Raw genomic sequence first — 7,972 nt, forward strand, 5'->3', positions numbered from 1 at the left:
ATCTTGTATCAGCTGATTCTGTGAGTTTCCTCTTCTCAGTCTTGTCTCCTTTGTTCATACTATTACTCTTCCCTCACTTCATTTGTACTCAGGAGCTTGACCCAATGAATATTGAAGTGACTAGAGCCTCACCCAACCATGAGAGGCTGCAGAAGACCCAGCAAGATGTAGGCCTCTGGTTTACCAGCATGTGCTGAGCTTTTGTCCAGCTTCTGACCTTGCCTGACCTTGCTGAACCTTGCTCCAGTCACTAGGAAGCCAGATCCCTCCCTGAGGCAAGGAACCAATCTGAAGTTAGCTGGCTGGGTCTGAATGTGCTTTATAGTATGCGAAGTACAGAGCATAGCAGCCTCCATGGTAGGCCTCTGAACATGGCAACAATTTCTGCAGGGGTAGTTGGCCAATCAACAAAGGACAGGTTGCCCAAGCCTGGAGTCACACATCCTGAGACTGTTGCAGACCCCAGACACTCCCCTTCCTCTACCACAAAGAATCCCCTGCCCTATTATCCCTCTGGCTGCTTCTCAATCCACCCAATTTGTCAGATGGATAGAGGACACAAATTAATACAGTTAACTAGTCAATTAAAACTCTTTGCTTTTGCATCAGATCGGTTCTCTTGGTGATTTTTGGAGTCAGAATTTGTGCACAATAATTAGGTGTGGATTTATGCATCTGTTTCCATCTGTTTCTAGAAAAGGGTTGTAGGTTCTCTGGGATTGTGGATTGTAGGCTTTGTAGCATTTGCTTTATGTCTGGTATCCCCTCATGAGTGAGTGTATACTATATTTGCCTTTGGGGATACAAGTGGTTTTTTCTAGTTTTTCTCACTTGCCTGCCAATTTTGGATGCTTTTGTTTCTTAACATTGATTAGTAGTCCACTGTGTAAATGTACCACACTTTCCTTATCCTTTCTTCGGTTGACAGACATCCAGGTTGTTTCCAGGATCTGGCAATTATGAATAATACTGCTATGAACATAGTTGAGTAGTTGTCCTTTTTATGTGGATGTGCCTCTTTGGGTACATGCCCAAAAGTAGTAATGGAGGATCTTGATGTAGGTTGATCTCTAGCTTTCTGGGAAATCTCCACACTGATTTTGATACCAGTTGTAAGAGTTTGCATTCTTGCCAGCAATGGAGGAGTGTTACCCTTTCTCTACATCTTCTCCAGCATAAACTGTCCTCAGTGTTTTAGGTTTCAGCCTTTCTGAGATTATTCCGGTGAGACTCTTCTGTTTATATCTCTACCCCATTTTTAAAAATTAGATTATTTGTTGTTTTGATTCCTAGTTTCTTCAATACTTTGTATAATTTGGAGATTAGCACTCTATCAGATGTGGGGTTCCCATTCTATTAGAAACTGTGTTTTCCTGTTTAAGATGTATTTTTCTTTACAGATGCTTCTCAGTTTCAGGAGGTATCATTTATTAATTGTTGCTGTCAGTGTCTGTGCTACTGGTGTGCTGAGTCTAAAGTTGATTCTGGGCTGATGTTTCAGGACTAATTTTGAAGCTGCTGTCCCTACATTCTTCATTCACCACAGTGAATCAAATTTCCCCTGTTTACATATTGTCTTTGTTAAAATTCTATTTCTTGTTTGTACTTTTTAATTGAACTGCACCTCATATAAAACTATACGGGGCAAGTTGTAGTTGCTGCCCAAGTATAATACTGACAGAGAAAACAGTTCCAGTGATTATATATATATATATATATATATATATATATATATATATATATATATTTACCCATTCCTCAAGTGCACCCTAGAAGGTTCTCCCACATAACACCAACTCTAAATGGAAAATGTATTGTGATGCCTCCATCTATAGAGGGTCCCCCTCCTTTGTCTCTTCCAATCCTGTCCATGTTTCTGTCTCAGTTCCACTCCATCATACCCTTTGAGACAAGATCTTCCCCTGAAGCTAGTTCTTGCAGATATACCCTCCCATGTGATTCAGGGAACCCTAAAGATCCTTTTGTTTTTACCTTCTTGGCTCTGGAATAAGAAGCCTGTTCCACTCTGCTGGCTTATTCCTAGATTTATGTATGGGACAGAATTCAGATCACTTTGTTTACTTAAATTTTAACAATGATTTTAAAGTTATTATTTTAAAGTAAATAAATACATTTATTTAGTGTAGAGACAGAATCTCTCTTTGTAGCACAGATTCTCCTGGAAGTACATCTTCAGACCAGGCTGGCCTGGACCTCACAGAGAAATACCTGCTACTGCCTCATAAATATTGTGAATAAAGTTGTTTGCCACCACAATCTGGCTATCGAAACAATTTTATTGACTTAGTCATCTTCCCTGGCATGTTTCTCTATTTAAAAACACATTAATGAAATAACAATATTTACCAGTGTCATGTCCTTGTAATCATTAACTTAATGGTACAAACTGAAATTCTATTGATTTCCATCCTCTTTGTATTGCATTAGCAAACTATTTGGCGAGTATTAGCCTTTTGGTAGCACTGGAAATAGCACTTATATGAGACAGCTCTAAAATTTTGCACATTCTATTAGCATAAATATATATGACTACTTATGGGCACATACCAGGAGTAAAATTGGTGAATCAGAGTATGCATGTGTTATTAATTGGATGCATTTTCTCAAATATGTCACGAATTGATTATATAAACACATAACAAAAATATAGGAAATATCCACTTATTATTTTGGCGAATGTCAGCATTTTTAGTATCAAAAGTTTGTGGTATCAACTTACACACTATTAAATAAACCTTCATTAGGAACTGAGTGTGTAAATGAAATTTCTCGGGTGACTAATTGTATTAAATGAACATCATACATACATATGTACGTATATATTACATATATACATATACATATGAGATTCTTTAGGCCTCAGAAAGTCATGCCCATTTAGAAATTAAATATTTAAACTTCTGTCTTTCTGTATTTCATACTAAAATATCTTAATTATATGGTTCCATGGGGTCTGTGTAAGTTCTTGTAAATCCAACCTTATCTGGTTGTGTTCAGATGATGAAACTGGAATCATTTATCCTCGCAAATATTCCCAGAGTCCTTCTTGTATTTTCTACAGTCTTGTCCATAGCTCATCATCACTCCCAAAGGACCAACATCTGGGAGTCAGTCACTGTCCACGGTGCTGTCAATAATGTGAAAAGAAGACAACTGTGCTTAACAATCTAAACATCATTGCATTTGTGTGGTTTAAAAATGCACCCACTGAAATTCTGATGTAACACCAAACCTCATTCAACAGGTATAAATGAAACATGACATTTGACATATTTATGTGAATGCACTTGCTGTTCTCCTTCATGAGGAAACGTTTCTATGTTAGAGAAGGTGAGTGCACTAGGGTTGGAGAGAGGATGGCGGGACTCATGAATTAAGTGTTGGATAGATCCCTCTGTTTTTTCAAATGTGGATCCAGATACAGCAACACATGCTTTCAATCCCAACATTGAGGAGGCTGAGACAGAAGGGCTATTATGTGTGAAGCATCCCTGGGATACACACTAAGTGTAAATCTAGAAAGCTTAAACACAACAACGCTTTGTCTTAGAACAAGTGAGCAAACTAACACTCCAGGTGGATCATAATAATGAGATGGATACTCCATTCTAAGGTGACCTCCCTTTACAAAATCATTTACCCAATCCCCACATTATGCTATTGACTCTGTGGGGCATTCATTCCATCCTCAGTGAGGACACTCATAGGAAGCTAACCAGGCAGGGAAGTTAAAAATACTGGCTTAGCTGGGAATGGTTGGAACATATATGATTTCCAAGAATACAAACCTCAGAGAAGACCCAGGACTATGAGAGGACAATTTGAAGCTGGGCCAAGGTGGAACATGCCTTTAACAATTGCAACCAGAAGAAATATGCAGGCAGATGCCTGTGAGATTCAGGGTAACTTAGTCTACAGAGAAAATTTCAGGACATCAGAGAAACTGATTCAAAGAGCATGAAAGAATGAATGCATGAATGAGAGAAGTCTACTTTGAATTAATAATTGATTGAGGTTTTATTTGGTAAGGAAAAAGTGGAAAACTGGAAGCAATCAGAATCCAGTGACGTTAATGTCAACATAAGGAGTATCGCTCCAAAGTTGCAGCTGGCCAACATGCCCTTGTGAAGGAGTTCGTTTGTAAACTTGTAAGATGTTCATTTACAAACAAAATGATTCTTCTGCTCTTTAATGTTTGTCTTAAGGTTTACTATTACTGTGTAATGACACCATGTCCATGGCAAGTCCAATAAGGAAACCATACAATTGGATGGGCTGGCTTACAGTTTTGGACATTCAATCCATTAGCATTATTGTAAGAATCATGGCAGGGTGCAAGCAGACAAGGAGCTGCAGGATCTGAGCCTAATACATTTTGCAGGCACAGGAAACCAATCTAACACAACAGGCAGTATCCTGAGCACAAGAAGGCTTAAACCAACCCCCCCCTCCATTGACACACATTCTGTAACAAGGCCAAACCCCACAAACAAAAGATTCCCCAAAATGGTGTCACTTCCTTCGTGTTTATGGGCACAAATATATTCAAACTACCACAGTGCTAATTATGAACTTGAGTCTAGGATCACCTGGATGATGTGCATTCCAATGGGAAACCATCTTGATTACTTTAATTGATCTGGGAAGACCTGCCCATTTTGGTTCCCACTCTTCCCTGAAGCCCTGCAGGACTGCAGACAAGGAGAAATAGTTCTGAGCAGTGGTTTAATCTTTCTCTGTTTCCTGATTGTGGTGTAATAGACCAGCACCCTCAAGCTCCTGTAGCTCTGACATTCCCTCAGCCTACACTCCTAGTCACAAATGGTGAGAGCTGGTTTAGAACTTCCAGTGCTATTGCCTCAAGCCCTTTGTATTCCATTTAGAATACTCAGACAAGGCTGAGGTGGGATCTCCTTTTTAACCAGATTTTAACAAATATCCTTGATGTCAACAACCATCCTACCACCTACTCTTATTTAATTGTCTATTTCATCATTTCCTTCTGTAGTGTTGTCTGCTGACACACTACACTAAGTGGTCTCTGTGTCTGAGGGTCTAAGGAAATCTACCTCTGAGTTTCAGAACTATGAATGAAGTCAAATCAGAAGCTGAAGATTTAATTCATTCCCTCTTTTAAAGAAGGGTCAAATCTTGTTGCTTTGCTCTCTCTCTCTCTCTCTCTCTCTCTCTCTCTCTCTCTCTCTCTCTCTCTCTCTGTGTGTGTGTGTGTGTGTGTGTGTGTCTTTCATACACACTTAAGCACACAAAGTTGCTCAGATATACAGGGTGAGGAGAGGTACACATTTATGTGCACAAGCAAACACACAGAGTATACAGTTCTGTGATGGTCACTTTTTACTATCAGCTTGACACAGACAAGAGTTTCCTGTGAGCAAGGACAACTGACAAAAATGTCCCCCAACAGATTTTCCTTTTGGCAAGAATGTAGACCATTTTTTTCATTAATGATTAACATTGGTGGGTCCATACCACAAGGAATGGTGACATCACTGCACTGCTGGTCCTTGTTTCTATAAGAAAGCAGGCTGAAACAGTGTTGCGAAGTAAGCCAGTAAGAGGTATTCCTCCAGATTTCCACATCAGTTTCTGCCTTGAGTTCTTGCATTAGCTTCCCTTAAAGAGGGGCTCTAAATTGAAAGATCTTTCATGCCCAATTTTGGTTTTGGCAGTATTTTCTAAATTTTTTTTCACAGCAATAGGATCTGTAAGGCAATGCTGTCCATTGTACAATTCAAATTATCTATTACCCCTGTTAAGTACAGATTTGGGAACTTCGTGGTTTTTGTTGTTTTATGACCATTCATTTTATTTTATTATTCAGGCTTTAATGGCCCTCTGTCTTCATAAGCTTCTCCATGTGGTAATCGTAGTGAAACTTACCCTGCATACTAATGAATGCTTAGTTTCTTTGAAATTAGACTGTAAACCTCACCAGTTTGTGGAGATCTGGGAACAAATGTATTGGCTTTGCATTTGTGCACTTTTCTCAGATTCAGGAAGAAACTTGATGGCTGTACAAGTCTCTCAGCTCGCAGAAGCAGGCAGTCAAAATGCACCAGCTGTTGGTATGAATGTGCAGTCTTTGAGTATAAACCTTACAGTTTATACTCATCAAGGTAGACTGATGCTCATTTTCCTGAGAAACCATCATACTGGCTTCCTAGTTGGCTGTATAAGCTTTCAGTCCCACCAGCAATGGAGGAGTGCTCCACTTCTCCAAATCCTCTCCAACAAAAAATGTCGTTGGTCTTTTTTTATTTAAGCCATTCTGACAGGTGTAAGATGGTATCTCAGAGTGGTTTTGATTTGCATTTTCCTGATGCAAATATAAAACCACCTGCATGTAAAACCAGCCCCTCTTTCTGTTCTGACTACCTTGTGATAGACATTGTTTTTTGCAGTGATTATGTACTGGATTCCTCAACCTTTCTAGACTCAAATTTCAGTTCCCACAGGACCACTCTTTCCACCCATGCTTCTTCCTTCTCTTCTAATTTAATTTTTCTTTCATGTGTATTTTTTCTGGTTGTTTGTACATGAACCAAATGCATGTCTTGTGTCGATGGAGTTCAGAAGAGATTTTCAGTTCACCTGGAACTGGAGTTATAGATTGTTGTTATGCTACACATGATATCTGGGTGTTGATCCTAGGTCTTTTGAAAGATCAGCCAGTGCTCTTAACTGCTGAAACATCTTTCCTGTCCCTGCTCTTTACTATGATAGAAATATTACAAGAAAAGTGAGTTCTTCCCTAGACATTAAGAAGAGCTCTTCACATGAATATTTTCTTTATTTACAACAGTGTAATTAATTATTTGAGCATTTTGATCATATTCACACCTCATCAATAACTCCACTCTCACCTCCCTACATAAACAACTTGAAGATTTCATCTTCTTCTTATTCCTCCTCTTCCTCTTTCTTCTTCTTCTCTTTCTCCTTCCCTCCTCCTCCTCCTTCTTCTCCCATTCATCATGTCTACACTGTATGAGCAACTAGTATTGGGAATGACATCTGCCCTTGACTTTGGTTAAAGAGCATTCATGTCATTGAAGAGAACTGACCCTCTCGTAGCAACCAATAACTTCTCATCTAGGGATTGGATTTTGTGCCTACCTCACTGCTCCATGCTAGGGTTTTGTGTTATTTGAGCTTGAATATTTCTTATTCACATTTTCACAATTGCTGTGATTTCAAATGTACAACATCCCTGCTGAATCTGGAAAATTCTTTTCTTCATGTGATCCATCACCTCTACCTCTTACATTGTTTTCTGCACCCTACTCCAAGAAGACCCCAGAGGCTTGGGGCATAGGGTGTGATAGGTATATCCAAGGAGATATGTGTTAGTTGTTCATTTTATTATCATACGAATTAGCCCTTTTTCATTTACGATGGGCTCTGTGGAATAGATCTTGCTAGAAGTCTGCTGTCTGTCTTGCCTCACTATCATTCAGACACTTCCCTGTGTTTTTAAACAGTTGCTGAGTTAATACAAACAAATTAGACTTCAATCTGCAAGCCTATTTACTTAAAAGTAAAATTTGTAGAAAATTTTAATGGATGCCAAATGTTTGAGCGAAGCCTGCCTGTTTAGATGGTGCTGAGTTTACCTGACATGGAATAAATTTAGATTGATCCATACTCTACTGCATGCCTTCTGAACATGCAAGAACAACCTACATTAGACGCACCACCAACTCAGAGTAAAATGGCCTAAGTTGCATTTCTAATAGCTTCTTTCATAGGATTGGCTTACTGCCTGCAAGTTTTGAAGGACTCCACAAACAATGAACTTGTGGCTAATCACAGCACACAACTTTCTGTGAGTGTGACCCTGAATTTTCCTCCTAATTAGAAATTTCAGAATGTGAACCAGGGAAGTCCCATAATTGCATAATGCCTTCTTTAGTACACGACTTAGAAACTG

Source organism: Phodopus roborovskii, unplaced genomic scaffold (assembly GCF_943737965.1).
Source record: "Phodopus roborovskii unplaced genomic scaffold, PHOROB, whole genome shotgun sequence".
NCBI classification, from domain to species: domain Eukaryota; kingdom Metazoa; phylum Chordata; class Mammalia; order Rodentia; family Cricetidae; genus Phodopus; species Phodopus roborovskii.